The 23,481-nt window shown below is 39.7% G+C and overlaps 1 protein-coding gene across 3 annotated transcripts in view; it reads right to left on the bottom strand.

Moving 5' to 3' along the window:
- Positions 1–11,377, bottom strand: part of LOC134528829 (uncharacterized) — a 32,420-nt gene extending 21,043 nt beyond the window's left edge. For 2 of the 3 annotated variants that reach the window (XR_010074430.1, XM_063362495.1), the window contains exon 1: positions 11,211–11,377. The gene's annotated coding sequence lies outside the window, so the exon portion shown is untranslated. Of the gene's footprint in view, positions 1–9,844; positions 9,992–11,210 lie in introns of all 3 variants that reach the window. The other variant, XR_010074431.1, reaches the window with a different exon arrangement.
- Between the last annotated feature and the right edge of the window lie 12,104 nt (positions 11,378–23,481).

Here is a 23,481-nt window from a genome sequence, read left to right as displayed (position 1 = left end):
GCAAAATCATAAATGAAATGCATTTTAAATAACAATGATATATATTTTACATCCTACTAAAACACAACAATTCAAATGTCATATACTATATAAAAATGTCTAAATTTAATAACACTTCAAAATGTTTTACAACAGAACAGTCATTACTTCATATTGAATCACTACATTCAGAATAATCATACACTGTAATATATTATTTAAAATTTCAAACATATAATGCATTTAAAAGGATTATGCTACTCAATAATATTGATTCACAAACAATTAAATAGTTTAGAAGTAATCACAACAAATCTGTTTTCCGTGCCTTTTTTCAAAGCAAAATCGTTAATTACATTGTCGTAGTTCAATGACAAGCAAAATCAGGCTCTAAGGCAAGCAAGGTTAGCCCACTAATCCTTTCCTGAGACATGGTTGAGCGATGTACATCTTTTATTTCCTTCATTTTGCTGAAGGACCTTTCGGCTTCGGCAACTGTCATGGGAATTGTGCAGAACACTCGAACAGCGATACACACGTTTGGAAATAAACTATCCAATTTTAATCTCCGTAGTGTGTTTAAAAGCTGGATTGGTTTCAACTGGTTTGGACCAATATTTGAAACTTGAATTGATTTGAGATGTTTCATTTCATCAGATATCTCCATGACACCCCCTCCAGCCAGGGCCCATCACCGCATTCTTTACTTCAGAAGGGCGAGTCTAAATGGCCCTGACCCCAAGAGGAGGGGTGTACGGGACCAAGCAAACCTATTGTGCTCGTACCTGGCGTTCCTATTTCTGCTACTACGCAAGTATTTTTGTGTGAACTGAATGTTACAATTACTGTTTGGTTAGGTTATTGGTTATCGACTGTAACACACAAAAAACACACACACACGCGCACACAGATATATATATATATTAAATTATCTTTTATATATATATATATATATTAAAAGATAATTTAATAGCAGGGGAAAAATGTTTTTCCAGCCATTTATTTTCCACTTCCCAGCCGGGCGCCTGAGCCCCTCAGGCTACCGGGCCCCTGGGCATTTGCCCCTTTTGCCCCCCCCCCCCCCTCTTGGCAGCCCTGTTCACAATAATTGTTAATGAAATTTCTCCATTCACAAAGGACCGTCTTTCCTAAAAATTTGAGTGAGAAAAATATACTAAAAAGTCATTTGGAATCCATAAGAAAACTTTGAAGTAGAATTTTGGTTAATGATTATAATGTAACAGGTGAATGTTAAAAAGTAAAACTTTAAGGTAGTTAGCTACATTTTTGTAATAGTCAAAGGAAGGCAAAATTTTAGGAGAAGATGAAAAAATTAATAGGGTTTATACTGTAATAATTTGATAATATCCAATGGGTCACGTAGAAATAATAAGTTCATAATAGTAAATGCAAAAACATGTTTGCCAATCATTTTAATTTACTTAGTATAGAAAAAATAAAAGCCACAAAATCATCCAAAAAAACTTTAGGTTATGAATTATATTAAAAAAATATATTTCTCCGAGATTTTTATCTGGTAACATATTTTAACAATTGGGTTAATTCACGGACTTATCTAAAAAAAAAAATTCTAATATTATGTTTTTAAGATTTAACAATGTTGTCTTATCATCACACAGAAGCATAATTTTCTAAATGGATTCCATTATGTGAAAATATTACATGGTTAACATGCAGCTATTATCTTTACATTTTTCTTGTAAGAAAACCTGACAGTGAAAGCAAGCCTAAGATACTAATGTGGGACAGCCTATGAAGAAAGAAGTAATTGTGAGGTAAAGTATAAAAAACAGTAATTGTAGGGTTAGAAACTTTTCTAGAAAAATTAATATAAAATCACAAAAAAAAGTTTGTTTAGTTGTTGACAATCTTTCTTAAATCACGTAATGGAAAATCAACCCTTTCTAAATATAACAATTTTTTTTCTACATTTTTCAAATCTCCTACCAACACACACTGATTCTCAAAGCAATAGTGGCGAGATTGTGAGGGCATATTCAACTACTTGCAGCAGCAAATAATTTGTTAAAAAAAAAAACTAACCAAACAACAAGAAACAAGGAATAATATGCAGCAGTTAGATGGGTGTGTCCTTTGCACTCACTCTACATGTGCTTCAAGAACCAGTTTTGAAATTAAATGGGAAAAAAATTTCAGTATGAGTTTGAAAATGTGCTTTTGCTGGATAATTAAAAAAGAATCTCCATAATACAAAAACCATTGTTTTCAGAATTTATTCTACATTTTCAAGAAATTCCAATCAACAGAACACCACTTGGAACTAAAACACTAAACTAACAAAACCAATGACCTGAAGCACCATCACTGGCACATGATATTCAAATAACACAAAAAACACAAGTGTTCCAACTGTTGAAAACAATAAGTGAGCATAACCTAACCAACTCAGTTGCCAACCACACTAATACAAGTAAGTTCACAAACTAAATAAACTTTTCAGATGTCCAACAATGTACTTAACATATTATGTTACACCGAAATGTTCATGAACATAATTTAATTCTGCTCACAATTAAAAAAAAAAAAGACATTTTGAGAAATACTTAATAGTCTTCATAATGTTATGTGGCATTCTGCTAGTGCAGAAATTGCAATTTATTATAGAAAACACAACTGTAAGTGGTTACAAATCTAATGCTAAACACAACTACTGAAAGAGAGACATTATCACATTGTTACGAGGTTGCTAGCCGGATTACTAGGGAACCCCTCCCCCAGAGCAAGTGTGACACAGGTACAAGGACCTTGTATTAGTAGCTGCTATAAACTAGTAAGAATAGCTGGGTAGGTTAAGTTAGGTGCATTTTGACTTGAGTGATGTGTGATAATTCTGTCAATGTACGGTTAGGTTTGGAAATGAAAAATTTACCATAAACTTATATTGGAAGCTAAAAAACAGTACAATAGTAAAAAGCTACTGTATTCCTCTAATAAAAATAAAGAAATTGGGAAATTAATCAATAAGGAAACAAAACGAAGATTAATACATAAAAATATAACTATAAATGTGGATGGCATGGAAATTCGTAATGGCAATCAAATAGCTAATGAATTTAATAGTTTTTTTATTACCATACCAAATAAATTAATAAAAGGAGTGAAGACCCCTGATAATCAGCAAAAATTATGTGAAGAATTAAATTTAGAAATGAGGAATACAAATTCCTTATATTTCACCCCAATAACAGAAAAAGATATTTGAGAGACTATTGCAAAATTAAAAAACAAAAACTCTTATGGTCTTGACGAAATACCAACCTCACTACTAAAAAAGTGTTCTCATTTTATAAAACTTCCTTTGACATATATATTCAATCTGAAGGTGTTTTCCCAGACAGACTTAAATGGACAAAAATAATTCCTTTATATAAAAAAGGTGCAATAACTGATATGAACAATTACAGACCAATAGCACTTCTATCATCTTTTTCAAAAATATTTGAAAAAATAATCTCAAAACAACTTATATTATATCTAGATAAAAATAACATTATATCTCAGAGTCAATTTGGGTTCCAAAAAGGGAAATCTACAGAACAAGCAGTTTACAAATTCATAGGAAATATTTTAAAAGCTATTGATAAGAAAAACCATATTATGGGCATATTTGCAGATCTTTCCAAAACATTTGACTGTGTGGACCACTATTTACTATTAAAAAAACTTGAGAGTTATGGCATAAAAGATAAACATTTAAAATTATTTAAATCATATCTACAAGATCGGAAACAAGTTAATACGTCAATGTGATGATAAAGGTACATATACAAATGCTATATCAAAACCTATGACTATTTCAATAGGAGTACTGCAAGGCTCGATCTTAGGTCCCATATTATTTATAATTTTTATAAATGATCTTCCTACATCAGTAATAAATGGAGACGCTATCATGTTTGCAGATGACACAAATATATTAGCAATAGCAGAAAATAAAAAAGAACTAATAACTAAAGTAAATTCTATACTAGAGGAAGCAAATAATTGGTTTATAAAAAATAAACTAGTACTAAATTTATCAAAATCAACTATATTACAATTTACAAGAGTAAATAGTCTAGCCAGTAAACATGATTTTGCTACTGTAAATGGTAAACAAATTAACATGACTGACCATATTAAATTTTTAGGGCTACAGATAGATAAAAATTTAAATTGGCATATGCATATAAATGCCATATACAAAAAATAGTGTTCAATGTGCTATGTTATACATACTATCAAAAAAATCTGCTCTTTAGAAGTTGTAATGGCATTATACTTTGCAAATGTACAGTCTATATTAACATATGGAATTATTTTTTGGGGAAACGCATCACTGTTCAAAAAAGTGTTTAAAATTCAAAAAAAGATAGTTAGAATAATAAATGGTAAGACACAAAGGACTCACTGCAAACCATTGTTTAAACAATTAAATATTATGACTTTTCCTTGCCTGTACATTTTTCATACTATACTTTACACAATGCGTAACTCCACAGTAATATCAAATAGTAATATACACAGTTATCAAACTAGAAATAGATGTGATTTACATTTAATCACACATAGAACAAAACTATTTTCACAAGGACCCTACTACAGTAGTATCAAACTAATTAATAAATTACCAATTGAAATTAAGGAAATTGTCCATTTAAATAGGTTTAAACAAGAACTAAAGAAATATTTGGTGAAAAAATCCTTTTATTCAGTTGAAGAATACCTTAGGGTATAAGCATATTAATATGTTGGTTTTTGTATTTCAGCAAGTATGGTGGTTAGGATGTATCAGCAACCTAAATAATATTGCCAAGACAAAGATTGTAGTATCCAGGAGTGTGGTTATGTTTTGTATTTAAGATTTGTGTTTGTCTATATGTTTTAATTTTTTGTTTGTATTTTGTATATTGACAACTCCCTTCTAGTATGTAATGGAGAAAACAGGAGGCAACCAAATAAATAAATAAATAAACTACATTAAAAACCTATAAAATAGTAAGAATAGTTAAATTTTAAATTGATACTTCTCAACCAACTATTCAAAAGATTTTACAGTAATTTTAATCTAGCTAACCTAACCAACTGTTCCCATAATTTCACTGTATTTTAAATGAAGCTAACCTAACCCAACACCAACGATTCTCACTATATCTCAGTATTTGTTCTATATAGTATAGACAAAAAACACACACATACATTCACACAGATACACAACTAACCTAACCACTCCTTTAAACAGTAAACTACTTGACATATTACAGCATACTCTCTTGCCAGCATGCCAAAAGTAAAAAATATATATATATATTTTTAAATATATATATTTTTTGTTCAGAAATAGACTTTCCTTTAGAATTACCTTCCATTTTCTTCATTAAGCTATTTTTAATCATCTGAGCTTTTTGATCTGAGACTGGTTATGAATGCAGATTAAATATTAGGGCTACCTTGTTTTATGATTTAAGTATCTGTGACTGTTGTGGTCAGCCACATTTACAGTATGGGATGAACCAATAGCCACAGGCCACACACACATATGTGCAGTAGCATTATCACTTCAATATGTATACTTTTCAGTTTCTATTCAATTTTTTAATTGTTGCATTACGTAAAAATTACATAAAATTTTATTAATTTGTTTAATCTTCATCTATATTTTCTTCATATGATTTTTATTTAACTGTTTCTCATATCTTGACAACATTCCCCACAGTAAATGTTGGAACTCACAGCTTACTGGACCCAAGTGGGAAAATTAACTACCGTCAACTGGGGTGACTTTGATAGGAAAATAACTTTTTATGCTCAAAAATTGTTATTAATTATTATTTTGTTTTAGCTGTTTTATTTTATAGTGAAATACTTCTTATTAATAAACACATTTATAATAGTTTACAAAATTTGCAGTTTATAGTTTTACTGAAAAAAAATAATAACTGCCTATCAAAGTCACACCCTTCTATGGGGTGACTGATACCCTGTAGGAAAAAGCTTTAAAGTGACTGTACTTGCTCATATTATCAAGGTCAACCCATGAGAAAATTCTGTCAACAGGTTTTGTTGGAAAAAATTTTTTTATTTCATTTGTATAAGGGGTGACATTGATACCTAACTTTATGATGGTAGAAATCTATACATTTTGGAAATACTTTACGTTTTAAATGCACAAAATAAATTACCGGTATTCAAATATGACTGATACAGTGAATAACCTTGCCTCTCACAACAGCAAAATCTTGGTCCTTATATTCTGATGTTATGATATTAATTACAAGTGAACTGAAACACATTCTCGTATAGTGAGTGGTAATTTTAAACCATGAAGCACACATTTTACAAACATGTCGCAAATTAACACACGCACATAGACACAGCCCCCATTCACTACGACGGCCAATAACCAACTGAAGTCTAAAGCCCCACTGTAGCAAGAACCTTTGAAAGTCTTCCCACCTAAATTTCTTTAACATCCAGTGTAAAATTGAAGTGATATCTTAGTGTATCACCTGACGGGAATAGGCGTGGCTCTGGAAGCACTGCAATGATGTCACTCATGTCTACTAATGACGACATTATTTCGAGGACTGAAAACCATTTTATTAGTATCCATTGACTTTAATGCCAGAACTTCATATTCTTTATTGTTACCGGTACCAGTACGCAGCACTGACTTGACTATGCATACATATTTGAAGTGAACCGTTTTCCTTTTTCCAGACAGGAACTTGACGAGAACATATCCTCCTGGTTGCAGATTATCTTCACAAAGATCTACATATTCAGGCAGGGTATCTTCTACTGCATGTGTCTCAATTTCATGATGTTCTTCATCAGAATCATCATGAAAATTTACTTCCTCTTCACTCATAGAAGAATCTGTATCATTGACAGGTGCAGAAACACTCTTTCCTGGCTCTACAACAAGTTTTCTCTTTTTAGTACGTGTGTTCATACTTTTGTTCGTGCCTGGAAAACGTTTATTTTCCAAAAATTCTACAAGAGAATCATTAATCGCACCTTCGTCAACTATACTCTTATGAGGAATTTTAGACAGCACTCTATCTCAATTTAGCAGGACAATACCAGTGGCTTCCAATTTGCTTGCAATATTACAAGCTACAGCGCCAATTTCACGTTCTGCATTTCCCTTAGACTTTGTATTGTCCATTTTCTTCAATGCTTCAGCCAATAAAAAAGGAAACACTTCTTTACGTAGAGTGGATTCACGTGGATGCTGCATTTTCCATTCTGTAAGGACTGCTCTCCAAGCTATTTTCATAGGCCTGAAGAAGCACACATCAAGTGGCTGGCAGATATGCGTAGAATTCGGCAAGCACGTGAATGTAATGTTGTTAACTTCACAGAGGCATAACATCTCCTCAGTGAAATGGGATGCCAAATTATCACCAATAAGCACTTTTTGGCCCTCTAGACGTTTCGCGTGTGGAAGGAAAATGGATTCAAACCAGTCAGCAAAACATTTTGCTTCCATCCAGCCATGACTAGTCCTGCTGAACCTGGCTCCTCGCGAACAACATGGCTCTGCACAACACGGGTATACTTTTAAGCCTCCTTTCGTCCAAGTATCCCACATATGTTCACTCTTATAGACAGTATACGGTGGCAATAACACTCCAGAAGCTGAAGCACATATCATGATTGTGGTTACAGATTTTTGAGTGATTTAGTACCTTTTCTGGATACTTGACTCCTCTTCTGTATAGCACACGTTGTTTACCTGGATCACCTGTGACGTTGGATTCATTGTAATTAAAAATGTTCTGAGGTGGAACATCTTTACAGTTTTTTGCAAATTGCCAAAGTAAGAATTAATAATTTCTGGTGATACTTGTGCCCTAGAACGAAAAATATTTGAAGCAAGTCTCTGTGTTATGTTGGATCGGTGGCGCTTAAGAACACTGTATGCCCATCCACACCTGGAACATTATTTTTGAATGCTGCGATAACTCTTCCTTGTCTATCAAAATATGACTTGGTAAATAGCTGCAAATCAAGCAATGTCAAAGGATAACCCCAGTCTCCACAAGTTGTGATTGATTTTAAAATAGCTGCTACTTCCTCAAAACTAAGAATAGTTTTTCCACCAACGGTTTTTTATCAGTCCCTTAACTTTGTTGCGTAGAGTTCCAAATGATATTCCATATGTTTTCGATGCTTGTAGAATATATATTAAACCAGATTTAATTTTTGCTACAGCTTCTTCCAACAAAGCAGGACTGTAATTTTTCTACGACCGACTTCCGGGCTTTTTCGTACGTGAACGAGGCATCTCTGTACTAGTCTGTTCCTGACATAAAAGTCATATACACTGTAGGCCTGGTATCAGTGTTAGTACTGCCATCGTCCGGGGTCTCAGGTTCGAGTCCCGGTGCGGCTCCTAGCGGGAATGGTCGTTGTCGATGTAGTGTTTCTGGGTGGGCGCCAGACTAGCTCTGTTTCTAGTCGATAGGTGGGTCGAGGGGTCGGTTGCCCTGCGTGGCCCACTAGGACCATCGGCGGTGTTGCGTGGGATATGAGGAATTCCCTACTTGGTGGTGGTTGGGAGTCGTATGGTTAATTGATTAGGCACTGAATTAATGCAACAAATGACGTGCGTCGTTTATTCATGCAACTGTGGGTTTGGTGTAATAACGTTGATTACACACCACGTCGTACAGAGGGTGACGTCACACAATACATAAGTTACACAATTACACAAAGATAGTCTGAAAAGTTACGTAATAAAGGCGTGGCACAAGTTTACAAAAAATGTTACGTGATGGTGCGTTGCACAAGTTTACTGAATGTTACGTGGTGGCGCGTCGCACAAGTTTACTCAAGAACGTTTCAGGTTCAAGGCGTCGCACAAAATTACTAAATGTTACGTATTAGCGTGGCACTAGGCGGTTCTGAACCTGGTTACCCAAAAGAGGGGTGAGGGCGATTGGAGGCGGCCAATCCAGTATATCAATGTCTCGAGGCAGTGTTTGCGTCCACTGTAGTGGAGCGCGGACCGCAGCTAAATTCGTCCAAGTTCCCTTACGGGGTGGTGTCAGCGCAGCGGCGACTGGTTTTAGTTCAAGTTCTGTGGTTCGGGAGGCGGCCCGTGCCGTATACTGAAAACTACCCCGCAGACCAAGTGTGGTGCAGGGGGTTTTAAAATTTATGCGGCCAGATTAAGTCCTGGACCGAAAATTGGACCGGGTACGCACAGAGAGATTAGTAAAAAGAGGTTTCGAGGAAGTGACTATAATTACCAGAAGTGAGTTCAATGCAGACAATGGATGATGTCTCTCCGTGGGACGTGCGTCCACCCCGGTCCACGAGTCGCGCTGTACTGGCGTGATGTCATGGCGTCCGGCCGAGGCTCTGTGTCCCTCGCGCCAGGGTTGACCTCATTACGTTATTTTCTAATTTAACACGTTCACAAGAGATTTTAAGGGCGCTAAATTCCTACATTAATTAATAAGGCTAAATTAACATTACTCACCCCTTCTACAATTTAGAGTTAGTATGTTTACGTATTATGTTCTTTAAATTATACGTCACACCAGAGACTGTTCGTCTCTTGCCGGACTGCTCCGGTGGGGGGTAATAACGAAACACAAGGGGTTAATAATTATGTCACATGAAATACTTAACTAATCTAGGCAGAAGGCCGCCAGGGGAACACTCACACACGTATCGACACATTTACACACGTGAGTGCCCCGGCACTCCTACGTCGCACTTTCATTAAACGAACATTTAATTTATACGTAATACTGTTTATATTCTGTGTGTGTTTTATCGACGTGGTCGCCTGTAATGTCGGTCTGTTTATTATGAGGCCGGGTTCTACCTTGTCTGCTGGTGGCTCGCCTGACTCGGGTGGGCCATGGCTAGGGGCACGTTCCGTTAGCGGGGTCGGATACTGGCGGTTGCAGGTCGGGCTTTAGGGTGGCCTTCGGTCGGACGACGTCGGTACAGTTATGGAAGACATGAAAAGCTGGAAAAATCAGAGAATAAAATTTGTCAGTTGAAATATGGAGAGACTGGAAAAAGGGTCCTTATGCTGTAAATTTAAACTTTAAGTCAAGTTAAACATCAAATGCCTAAAGTATTCAGATGCAACCTAATAGAAACATTTCAAAGATAAACTATGTACCGGTACTGTAGGGACTTACTGAAAAATCCTTTAAATTAGCTTGAAAAGTAAATAGAAGTTACTCTTCTTTATTAGTTTTCATCTCAATAAGATTTTATAAAATACAGGAGTTTTCATAAACAAAAATTGATTGGTAGCCAGTGAAGACTTGAAATGGTTTAATTTTGCCTGGAAAACTTAACAGCAAGATAATTTATTCTGATGTTCTGCAGCTACTCTTGGCATACAAATATTAAATATCAATGTCCCCCCCAAGAAAACTATCAAAGATACCCCCAACACAAAATAAGATCTACAAAAGTTTTAAACATTTTTAGGTTATGTTTTTTTTTTTACTTATTTTGTTCAAAATGCAGTGAAGCAGTTGTCATTAGGTAGCTGAAAAAAATGTATAAATTTATATAATACATGCCTTACAATTTATTTACATATAAAAAAAGCAAATTATTAGTTACAATAAAAACTAATGCTGACAAGATTAACAAAGATTCCAACAACCAATGGATTAGAAAATACAGCAGCTTTAAAATTCACTTTTTCCAAATGTATATTCCAAATTTGATTACAATTTCATGGTTATGAAGGAAAAAACCCAACAGCAAAATATTTTATCATTATCAATGTTGCCCAAAATTAACAGTCACTCCAATTGATGGTAAGAAAATTATTTTATTATTCAGGATAAATACCACTTATTTTGGGACTAGTGCATTTACGATCCCATAACATTACTAATAACTAAAAATAACGCACCAAAAAAATAAGTTGAAAGTTAGAGCATTGTTATACACTTTACGCTACTACTAAAAATGTTAAAATGTGGCTCTAAAATACTACGTACAAAGAAATACGTATTAGGTATGCTAAAAAAAATTTCATAATTTGAATGCGCTTATTTAACAATTAGATCTCAGTGAAAATCTTATCTATAAAATGTTAATAACTTACCCCAAACGAATCATCTTTAGTATTAAAATAATTTCAATAACCCGACAGTATTTAACAAATACGTCTCAGCGAAAATCTTAACTATAATAAACATAAAATGTTAATAACTTACCCCATACGACTCATCTTAGGTTTTAAAATGTATTTCAATAACCCGATAAACTTTACATACGCAAAACACAGCTATAAAAAATTGGCGGTGAACCCCAATAACATTTAAGGAGTGTAACGAAAACAAAATGCGCACGATCACGTAACTTATTTTTGATGGCCCACGGATCTAAGACACGGCCATTATCGATATGCGTCCAAAGCAATCTCTATAACTTTAAGGTAAAAAAATAAATATATATATATCGGGTGAAAATTTTACACCACTGCATTACTAGGAACTCAAAACAAAGGACTCCTCGCACCAAAGCGATTGTGTATCCGACTACGTTACAGAGGTCGCCTGAAATAACGTAGGTGTACAGGAGATCACATGGATAATATTTTTTATTAAACATAAAATTATTGTTTCTAACCAAAATTAAACACGATTTAAAAATATAACTTTTGGTTAAAATATACCTACTGTCCGGACCAAACGTTGTGGCAGCTGGACTACCTAGTGCTGTAGGCGCGTAATGTCGGCACGGTCCGGTCACACGCGGCGCACATTCGGCACGGCCCGGCACGGCTCTGACGTGTTGTCTCTGTTACAAAAACATATGCGTGTATCGCTTTCTCATCGCTCCCCAGGCCACAACGCTTTGGGTTTCACTTGTCCTTATCTTTTTTTTCAGCAAAAATCTCCAAGAACATCTGCATAGAGAGACAGTTAAAAATTTCATGTATTGTATATATAATATATATATAGTTTTTTTTTATTAAAGTCTACTTCTCAGACTACGTTGTTATTTGTTATTGAAAATACCCCTTTGCATCTTTGCCTCTATTGTTAAGTATTCAAATGGAAAGAACCTGGTTTGACCTGGTGTGGCTTTCTGATTATGGTTATATATGGTTCTTAACTTACTTTGCCGTCGTCCGGGGTCTCGGGCTCGAGTCCCGGTGTGGCTCCTAGTGGGAAAAGGCGGTTCTTGCTACGTATTGTCCGGGTGGGCGCCAGACTAGCTCGGTTCTAGTCGTGAGTTTGGGGTCGTGGATGTATGTGCCCCTGCGTGGCCCACTAGGGCCGGCGGCAGTGTTGCATGAGATGATTTTAAATAAGAGACGTGGAGTTGAGGTGGTGGTGTCGTACCTTTTATTCATAGGAACGAGTCGTACACAATACAACACTCTACAGAGGTCCCCGGGGGGGGTTTACTCGTTATTCCGTGGCGCCGTATTGTTTGTGTTCCGCGTTACGTGGCCTCGGACGCTGTTACGTCTCAGACGTCTCACTGGGTACGCAGGTAACGTAATTTCGTAACACAAAGGCGGGACACAAAATACACTGAATTAAGGGGGCGCGCACAGGTTACGTGGAACTCGTTACTCGGGTAACGTAAGTTAGCAATACAAAGTACGGGACACAAGAATACACTGAATTAAGGGGGTGCGCACAAGTTACATGGCACTCGTTACTCGAGTAACGTAAGTTAGCAATACAAAATACGGGACACAAAAATACACTGAATTAAGGGGGCGCGCACAAGTTACGTGGCACTCGTTACTCGGGTAACGTAAGTTAGCAATACAAAATAGGGGACACAAAGATACACTGAATCAAGGGGGCGGACTATTGGAGACGGCCAATCCTGTATGCAAATGTCTCGGCGCGGGTGTTGTGCCCACTGTGGTGAAACACGCACCGCAATTAAGTTTGTCCAAGTTCCCTTGCGGGTTTGTGATCAGCGCCGTGCGCGTGACCTTAAATAAAGTTCTGTAAGTTGCGGGAGGCGGCCCGTGCCGTATACTGAAGAGCAGCCCCGCTGACCAAGTGTGGTGCGGGGTGTATTTAAATTGATGCAGTCGGATTAGGTCCTGGACCAAAAAAAAGGGACCGGGTACTCACGGAGAGGTTAAGTAATAAAAGGGGTTCTGTTAATTAGTGACTATATTTACCGGACGTTACTTTCGATGCAGACAAAGGATGTTGCCTCTCCGTGGGACGTAGGTCCGCCCCGGTCCGTGAGCTGCGCTGAACTGCCGAACTGGCATGGCGTCCGAGGGAGGCTCGGCCTCTCTCGCGCCAGGCGTGACCTCATTACGCTAGACTCTAAACGGGTGTGTCTGGAAGAGATTTTATTGTCGCTAAAATCCTAATTTAATGTTCCAGGAGGAATGGGTACGGTTCTTCTCTTGTCTACTCAGGTTTCCGCGGTTTTGCCTTTAATTGCTGTTCGGCTCGCCTGACTCGGGTGGGCCATGGCCAGGGGTGTGTTCCGTTAGCGGGAGCGTATACTGGCGGGTGCAGGTCGGGCTCTGGGGTGGTCGTCGGCCAGACGACGTCAACTTCAGGTGCATTCTTGGCTGGTTTCATAACATAGATCATAGAAGTTACAATCCAAAACCCTATTGTCTGTTTGAATAAGTTTCTCTATCTCTAATGACATCATTGTTGACGAGTTAGGCTAAACTAGCTACCTTCTATTTTGTACAAAGTATAACTCGCCATGCATATTATTTTTAAATTTTGTACTGCATATTACAAAATTATTTATATTATTTGTTTACAATAAATTTGTGATCTCATTTGAATCTAGTTTGTGTGGAAGTACTGTTGTGTTAATATTATTTCGTGTATTTACTTTGAAAATTTGGATTTTAGAGACCCTATATACTATTGCCATATTGTATTTTTTTTTATCCTTAGGCTATTTAGTCAATTTGGTAGTATTAATATACAAATATAAAACCTAGCTTAATCCACGAACTTTAGGTAGATTAACATGCTTTCTATAGAAAAAATTAAAGAAACCAGATTTTTTATGGACTGCCACTATTGTATCTTCAGCAAGTCACTGGCCACTCAATGTTAGGGAAGCTGGATCAATTTGAGCTCTTGTCTGATACAATAAGTCTTTCAATTAGGGAAAGTGACATTGCAATGTTAAAGAGTATTTCTCATTGCACATTTGTTTCATTCCCATTTATATTCTACTACTACACCACCATCTCACTTCATTTAGGCTGGTCAGACAAGTTTTTCGTTTAGTGAGGACAGCCGATTCCAGTCTAGTCTCATTTATGTTGAACTTGTGTGAAATGGAAAACAATATGCCGATTATAAAGCTATATGATGAATTTGTATTAAGACTGCATTGTTTCATATTTAGACCCTCTGTAAATTAGTATATGTGTGTTTAAGAAGAAAAAGACATTAATTATAACATAAAATTGTTACATGTCTTTTGAGGGTTTTCAAGCACACATTTTTTTCTTGCAAATGTCCAAATCACAAGCACCAGCCATATATACTTACTATAGCATTGAATAAGGAGAAAAGTACATCACAATACGAGCACAGGTCAAGTCTCATGGCTGTTCATTATGTTAATACCGGTTTCCTGTGCAACATACAAGTAGGAATTTTCTATTATAATATGTTAGTGTATTGTATATATGTATATTAGTGATGTATATGCATGCCTGCCTGTCACTATATCACATTGAAATTCCCCATTAAAATAAAATGCAATGGACAGGAACCATGGACACCAGTGCTGGGCTTCCTATGACATTCATGTAAGTTTCATTCACTTTGCAAGCATACTGAAGACTTATTTAAATTTTACTTTCATGACCATAATTTGTTTTTAGAATAATAAAATAGTTTATAAAATTAATGTTAGGCAAGTCTGGTACGCTGACCTGGGAACACATCTGATGTCTAATTAGATTAATTAAATTATTTCTTTAACTTGGTTCATATATATATCTACTTATAATTTCTAATGTAAGATTAGAAAGGGTGGAGAATATGGTTTCATTAATTTACATGAATTGTTGGATTTTGTCGGCAGGCCTTTCTAATCTTACATTAGAAATTATAAGTAGATTTTTAATTGGTTTTTTAGCAATTGTACAAGCCAAATTTTTAAGTAATATAATCAATTATTATTACATTAAAAACGACAAAAATTTACATTCTATGCCCTACCAGAGCACATCTTAAAAATAATTTCAAACAAAATAATATTACAATATCTATTTTTTTATATACTCAAAAAATGACACATTACTAAGGACAAGCAAAACTTGACGAAAACAAGAAGATACGAACAAGATCACATCAATCCACCAATTAACACTTTCTAAGGGAGTGGTCAAGGGGCATAATGCAAAAAGTGATCAAGAGTGCTGTGATGAATTGGAACACAGTCACTGCACTTCACTGCAACTAGCTAACCAATGCAGCTGTAACATTATGGTATCTGTTAAAGTGCAATACTCTTTTAAATTATAAATATACCCTCAGTCGTCCCAATTTCCAGAGGTATTTTAGGTCACATGATACATTTTATACGTATTTAAGAACATTTATGGAAATATTTCGGTTAAATGTTTCAGAAATATTGATGGGACATTTGACGTCATCTGGCCGACGACCACCCCAGAGCCCGACCTGCACCCGCCAGTATACGCTCCCGCTAACGGAACACACCCCTGGCCATGGCCCACCCGAGTCAGGCGACCCGAACAGCAATTAAAGACAAAGCCGCGGAAACCTGAGTAGACAAGAGAAGAACCGTACCCATTCCTCCTGAAACATTAAATGAGGATTTTAGCGACAATAAAATCTCTTCCAGAGACACCCGTTTGGAGTCTAGCGTAATGAGGTCACGCCTGGCGCGAGAGAGGCCGAGCCTCCCTCGGACGCCATGCCAGTTCGGCAGTTCAACGCAGCTCACGGGCCGGGGCGGACCTACGTCCCACGGAGAGGCAACATCCTTTGTCTACATTGAAAGTAATGTCCGGTAAATATAGTCACTAATTAACCAAACCCCTTTTATTACTTAACCTGTCCGTGAGTACCCGGTCCCTTTTTTTCGGTCCCGGACCTAATCCGGCCGCACCAACTTAAGGACACCCCGCACCACACTTGGTCAGCGGGGCTGCTCTTCAGCATACGGCACGGGCCGTCTCCCGCAACGTACAGAACTTTGTTTAAGGTCACGCGCACGGCGCTGACCACAAACCCGCAAGGGAACTTGGACAAACTTAATTGCGGTGCGTGTTTCACCACAGTGGGCACAACACCCGCGCCGAGACATTTGCATACGGGATTGGCCGTCTCCAATCGCCCGCCCCTTAATTCAGTGTATTTTTGTATCCCGTATTTTGTACTGCTAACTTACGTTACCCGAGTAACGAGTGCCACATAACTTGTGCGCGCCCCCTTAATCCAGTGTATTTTTGTATCCCGTGTTTTGTATTGCTAACTTACGTTACCCGAGTAACGAGTGCCAAGTAACTTGTGCGCACCCCCTTAATCCAGTGTATTTTTGTATCCCGTATTTTGTATTGCTAACTTACGTTACCCGAGTAACGAGTGCCACGTAACCTGTACGCGCCCCCTTAATTCAGTGTATTTTGTGTCCCGCCTTTGTGTTACGAAATTACGTTACCTGCGTACCCAGTGAGACGTCTGAGACATAACAGCATCCGAGGCCACGTAACGCGGAACACAAACAATACGGCGCCACAGAATAACAAGTAAAACCCCCCGGGGACCTCTGTAGAGTGTTGTATTGTGTACGACTCGCTCCTCTGAATAAAAGGTACGACACCGCCACCTCAACTCCACGTCTCTTATTTAAAATCATCTCACGCAACACCGCCGCCGGCCCTAGTGGGCCACGCAGGGGCACATACATCCACGACCCCAAATTCACGACTAGAAACGAGCTAGTCTGGCGCCCACCCGGACAACACAGATCAAGAACCGCCTTTTCCCACTAGGAGCCACACCGGGACTCGAGCCCGAGACCCCGGACGACGGCACATTAGTGGAAACATTTCAGAAACATTACCATTTAATGTTGCAGGGAGGTTTCATTGAAATATTTCACAGGGCGGACATTTTGACGTTTCTGAAATATATCCGAGATGTTTCAGGTAGGTTGCGAAATGTTTCAAACATGTTACAATGTTTCAAAAGTTATATTTCTGAAATATATCTGTAACATTTTGTGCTGTATGGGTTATCATGACACCTGAGGCCCATATAGGCAATAACTTCAGAACTGAAGGTATAACATGCTTCACAGTGTAGAACTCGTGTATGACATCTCGTATGACTCGTCTGTCAATACTGTCGACAACGATCTTACGAATTTTCTTCGGCCTGCAAAAAGTAAAGGGGTATATTTCACTTTTCAGTATAGTATTTCTCTTTAGACAAAAAGGCGTATCATAGAATTGAAAAAGAAACCGTTAGGTTGAACTACCATTTCATTAAACAATAAAGAATATTTGTGATTGTTAAGGTCATTTGTACGAGCATTCCTAAGGTTAGACTTAATTTACATGAAAATGCAAACACAAGTGTTTATCTACTTAAATACTATTACTTTCTCACTGGCATAAATTATATTCCCACAAATTCGTCATACAACGGTCGATACGGCCGCTGTATTTTATGCCGAAACAGAATATCTAACGTGCCTGCATGAATTAGTCTGCAGTGTTAAGAAAATTATTTGTGTTGTATTTCAAAACACCAATATGGGGTGTGGGGCCGATAGTTGGTGCTTTTACCCTAACAATAAATACTTAACAACACGAAACAAACACAAAACTGAGATTTCAAAACAAGCTTTAAATTACTTAGTGATTGCACAACTTTCACTCAACTATGCCTTTACAGCCATTGCATTTCTATCTATGCTGCTTTTGCGATTTGTACTTTTACATTCTAGTACGGACGCGAATATCGTAAAACCGCATAATAGAAACGTTGAACATCGTTTATACCATGTACACTGGAATTTCACATGATAACTTTATATAATTTAGGCGAAAAATACAATTATTTAAAATGTTTTGCTTTGAAAACAAGTCGGGTACATTGTACATACGATATTCAATAAACAATTTATTACTAGGTTTGACGATACCAGCTCCCTTTCATTTCATAATTCAACCCGGAAAGATTCGAGTTTAAAACATATCACTTTGTCACCAAATGGAGTAAACAACATTGCTCACCGTTTTTTCCCTGGAGTTCTCTGAGGGTCATTTGGATGTTGTCTGCTCCATTTCCTTATCCTCATTATGCTGATGGACTCACTCACACCGGTATATATCGCTGCTCTTTCTGTTGCCTTCAGAATTGGTGCTGCGATAAATTTATTTTCTTGATTCACTATCACAACAACTCACTACTTCAGCAATAATGTCTCTTTCTCGACTATGAATAACTTTATGAAGCCGTCGGCAGCATCCACGCCCGTCCATTTCCGTACGTCTCGTAACACGCGCTGCGAGTTGGTCACGTAGCAATGTTTTCATGCTGAACGCTACAAGTACCGACCTGCGCGCGCATCGCCTGCCCCTCCACTGCCTTGCCCCTTCACCACTGCGCTGACAGCTATACCAATGTTTAGTCCGGACAGTACGTTTTGACTTGTTGACACATCCAAGGCTGTCTCTCGGGGCACACACTTCTCTCCAGCGAGCTGTTGGCTGGGATGTGCCCTCCGACCTTTTGGGTTACCGAAGGCTGGCAGTGTGTGGGGAATTAATGGGCTACCTGGGGGGGACTTAGAAGTGCCATCTGCTACCGACCGCGTCCCGTGTGTGGCGGATGCGAGAATCCCAGCCCGAGAGTTGCAATCTCTCTGGAGTGACTGTGAATAACCAATAGCAGTCCGTGTACCACTGGCCCGCATGATGAAGTCGTTATTACGGCTATCGGGGTGTAAAGTAGCCTAGATGCTGATTGGCACGCAGCAGGAAGCAGTTTCGTTGGCGAAGGCACTGCAGGAGAGCTTGATGTGCTGAAAAAATACGAAGTATAGACAAACTGTGGGCTGAAACTGGCGGAGCTGCGGAATGCTGCGCGCACAATGGAACTGAAAAGCATCGGAACTCTGAAGGAAGAGACATCAGTGCTTTCAAGTTGGAGCCCTGTTGGAGCCAGTGGTAGCCCTTAGCGGAGCGACCTGAAACCATACCGAGGATTTTGGAGAACAAGAGGGTCAGAATACTTCATTCGCCCAGAAGACTAACCCCCACCCTGGCTTGAAAGGTCATTGGCTGTAGACTGGAAGAAGGAAGATAAATATGGAGCATCGCCAGGCTGCCTGGAACCCTAAGCGCCCGCAGTTCCAGCCAGTTTACTGGCTCGTCTGCCCACACTCGAGAGCACTGCTCTTGGCCATCGAGCCAGGCTTTAGCTGCCGGTGAATCAGTGGGGTTACCCACTTCCAGGGCTTGCCTTGCCGCCTTATGCTGCTGTGAATATTGCTAGAACCTAGGCTGTTCCACTAGCCTACCTGCGGCTCTGGCGCTAAGGGATGGAATATTCACAGCAGCCCATTTCTATTTTACAGGCGGCTGCCTGGGTAGCCAGGCTGAGTTGACTAGTGAAGGCGCCCGCCCCCAGTAAAAACAACCCAGGTGTGCCCGACAACATAATGCAAGGCCAAAGCGCCAAACCCCTGCTTGGTTGAATCTTTCTGCCTCACCCAACTCTTCTTACCTGGACCTTTTTCCCTCTTGTCCAGTAGTTTTCTTGCTTCTTTTAATGTATGATTAATTGATCCTCGCATGACTCGGCCCAAGGTTTACCCTGTGTCTATGCAGGTTTTACCTGGGTCACGTCAGTTGCTTTTAGGCTAGGCAACCAAAGGGGTGCCAGCCATGGTGCCAATTGGGGTCAAGGCTGGCCAATAAACCATAATTACCACAGTATACACATGCCCTTGTTTTGCATGGTTAAAACATCTAATGGTAGAGTTTGACGCCATCCCCGCTGCCTGATTTGAATTTTACGTGAATTAGAAATGTTTTGATTAATTTTGATCTCAAGAGCGGGGTTCCTGGCCTCGTGGCTGCAGGCAGGGATGCGTCGGCAAAGGGCTCCCCGGGCTGTTATGGCCTCCCAGGATGCCGTATTAGTAAAAACACACACGTACTTTTAACTGGTTTATTCCGTCGCACACTTTACACTTGACACGCTCACGCGACTAGCCGCTCCATCGTCGACCTAAGCTCCACGCACGCCACCCTCTATTGGCGGACTTATTACGGCCACATGGTAACCCCGTGGCTAGTACGTTAATAGGGGTTGTTCCCGGCGAGTTGCGAGTTGGATGCTCGGGTGAGCGGTAAGTCTGTTCCTACCTACGTGAAAGTTTGCGGAACACAACGTGAAATACGTGGACGACTGGTCATACAACATTACTTAATACAAAACACTAAACTATAGTCACTGTGGTTAGTCCCGAGTTCGGACCAGGTCCGGGTGTCCCACACAGGTGGTTATACAATGGCGGCTACTCCGCGCGGTGGCTAGGGCCACGTAATGCTGGGTACGGACGCGGCGGAATCCGGCAGGATATCGCACCCGCGACCGTGCCACGTCCCAGTTAATGACTCGTCTTAAAACTTAAGTTCGCGTTTGGCGCAGTGCCGCCCGCGTGGGCGATTAACTAATTCCCGAGGTGGGATTTCACTAGCGTGAGACGCAGGTGCCACGGAGGGTCACCCAATTAATTACGTAGCACACGAAAAGCCCGGTATCGGGCTACACATTATATTGAAGGACCGTACGAAATCTCGAACGGCCGATTCGGGCCGACCGGGGAGCTGAGTTAAACGGTTTGACTATAATTACCTATTGCAGTGAATGGTGAAGTTGGCGCGAAAGTTGAGAAATCCCCGTGCGTGGGCTGCCCGCCCTGGCGAGTGCTGGATGGCGACTGCCTGACCTCCCTGGCCACCGGGGCCAGGGAGGGGGGAAATTCTGCGGGAAACTGCGGAGCGCGGGAAGATGACTTCGGCCAGTTTTGTGAATGATACCAATTTACAAAATGATTATTGAATTAACATTAATTATTAGTTATTTTACAAGTATTAGTTTTTGTTTGTTTTATCGAATACATGAACAAATTATTTAGTTGTGCAGTGCCACACCCGGTTGGGCGCTTTGCACACGTAGGGGGCCGTGACTGATGTCACGCCGTTCGGGGCACTGCACTACGTTGCACGCACGGGCGCGTTCGAGGCGCGGCACTGATCAGGTGTTGAGGACACATAACGGCCTGTGCTCTCAGAGGGAGCACCGCCGACGGCGTCAAGTTTATAGGATTTGGCCTAAGATACATTTAAGTCCTCCCCACCCAACCAATCACACACACATAGATTAACTTAGACTAGGTAAAAAATTACATGTTGACAAGCAGAAAAAATTCATTTTATTGCGGAAATAAAGCAATATGTTAATATTTATATTTTGGGTTTCAAATTCTATCATAATTTGGCATAAATAATTGAGGTGTAGAAATTTTTTTTTTTTTTTTTGCTGTGGACTTGACTCGTCAAGCCGAAGGCCACCTAAAGCCCGACCTTAACCCGCCAGTATCCGACCCCGATAACGGAACGCACCCCTAGCCATGGCCCACACGAGTCAGGCGAGCCTCTGATACCAAGGTAGAATCAAGGGCCATGTCTAATTAATTAAACACCTCGACCCCAGTTCATTAACTATCTAACATAATTTAATGGTAACTTCAATATTAATTAAAAACCCCGCCCAGCGAAAGTGCGCCGCAGGAGTGCCCACGTCACTCACATGTGAACTTGCCATAATAAGTTTGTGTGTGTCTCTTTGCGGCCTTCAGCCTTAATTAATTATAGTGATGTGTTAACGTAAATATTACCTCCCTGTTTTTTATGTGTAACTAGCCACTGGAATGGTCAACAAGTGACGAACAGTCTCTGGTGTGACTCTGAACATTAAACTTAATTTACACAAATTAATTAACCGTAATTATTAAAAGCCTTCTGCCAATCAGATTAATTAAGAATTATTAATATATGAATTTAGAGCTGATCTCAGCTTATTATTATTATTAAAATAAATTCCGAATAACGGAACTTTAGGAACCTTTGTCTCCACTGAAATTCACTGCTGGTAACTTGTCATGTCCTGCATTTGTCCTCGGCCCCCTTGTGCGAGTGCTGCATGCTCATCCCTGAAACAAAAATGGCTGCCCCGACACCGCAGGGTAATTTTACCTAATATCTATGCCTTGCCGTCACCCGACCTCTGTGAAAGGTCCGGGGGGTACCTGACGGGCGCTACGGGTGTCACGATGCTGCTGTTGTCCGGAGGGGCGCCAGGCTAGCGGACTGCTAGGCCGTTGATGTTGGGTCGTGGGTACTCTGCCCCCGCGTACCCAGCCAGGTGCACGGCTTGAATCTAACCTGAATGGTTCTCCCTTGACTGTGAAAGCCGCTCGGCCGTGTGGAGGACGGGAGACTACGGAAAATTATTGTACACGAGTTGGTGAGAATTACCTTTAATTTAGTCCCGCTACAAAAACTCTCACCAACACCTGGCGACGTCTAGCGGTTACACAATTAACACAAAAAAACACAACACTACACGATACTAATGGTTACCGCGGCAGTCTCGCGGGACGTGGGTCGATGCTCGCTGGAGACGGCCAGCGCCGAAAGTTAACGGGTGCAGGGGAGGCTCTATGAGCGTGACGTTGGCCGACCGAAGGCCACCCCAAAGCCCGACCTGCAACCGCAAGTATACGTTCCCGCTAACGAAACGCACCCCTAGCCGCAGCCCACCAACAGACAAGGTAGAACCCAGCCCCACAATAAACAGACGACATTACAGCTGACCACTTTGATAAAACGCACACAGAATATAAACAACATTACGTATAAGTTAAACGTTCGCTTAATTAAAGTGCTAGGTAGTTGTGCCCGGGCACTCACGTGTGAAAATGTGTCGATACGTGTGTGAGTGTTCCTTTGGCGGCCTTCTGCCTAGATTAGTTAAGTATTCATGTGACATAATTATTAACCCCTTGTGTTTCGTTATTACCCCCCACCGGAGCAGTCCGGCAAGAGACGAACAGTCTCTGGTGTGACGTATAGTTTAAAAAACATAATTCGTAAACATACTAACTCTAAATTGTAGAAGGGGTAAGTAATGTTAATTTAGCCTTATTAATTAATGTAGGAATTTAGCGCCCTTAAAATCTCTTTTTAACTTGTTAAATTGGAAAATAACGTAATGAGGTCAACCCTGGCGCGAGGGACACCGAGCCTCGGCCGGACGCCATGACACAACGGCAGTACAGCGCGACTCGTGGACCGGGGCGGACGCACGTCCCACGGAGAGACATCATCCATTGTCTGCATTGAACTCACTTCTGGTAATTATAGTCACTTCCTCGAAACCTCTTTTTATTAATCTCTCCGTG

Source organism: Bacillus rossius, chromosome 2 (genome assembly GCF_032445375.1).
Source record: "Bacillus rossius redtenbacheri isolate Brsri chromosome 2, Brsri_v3, whole genome shotgun sequence".
Taxonomy (NCBI): domain Eukaryota; kingdom Metazoa; phylum Arthropoda; class Insecta; order Phasmatodea; family Bacillidae; genus Bacillus; species Bacillus rossius.
Note: the sequence above shows the minus strand (reverse complement) of the source record. Positions and strands in the feature narration are given on the sequence as shown.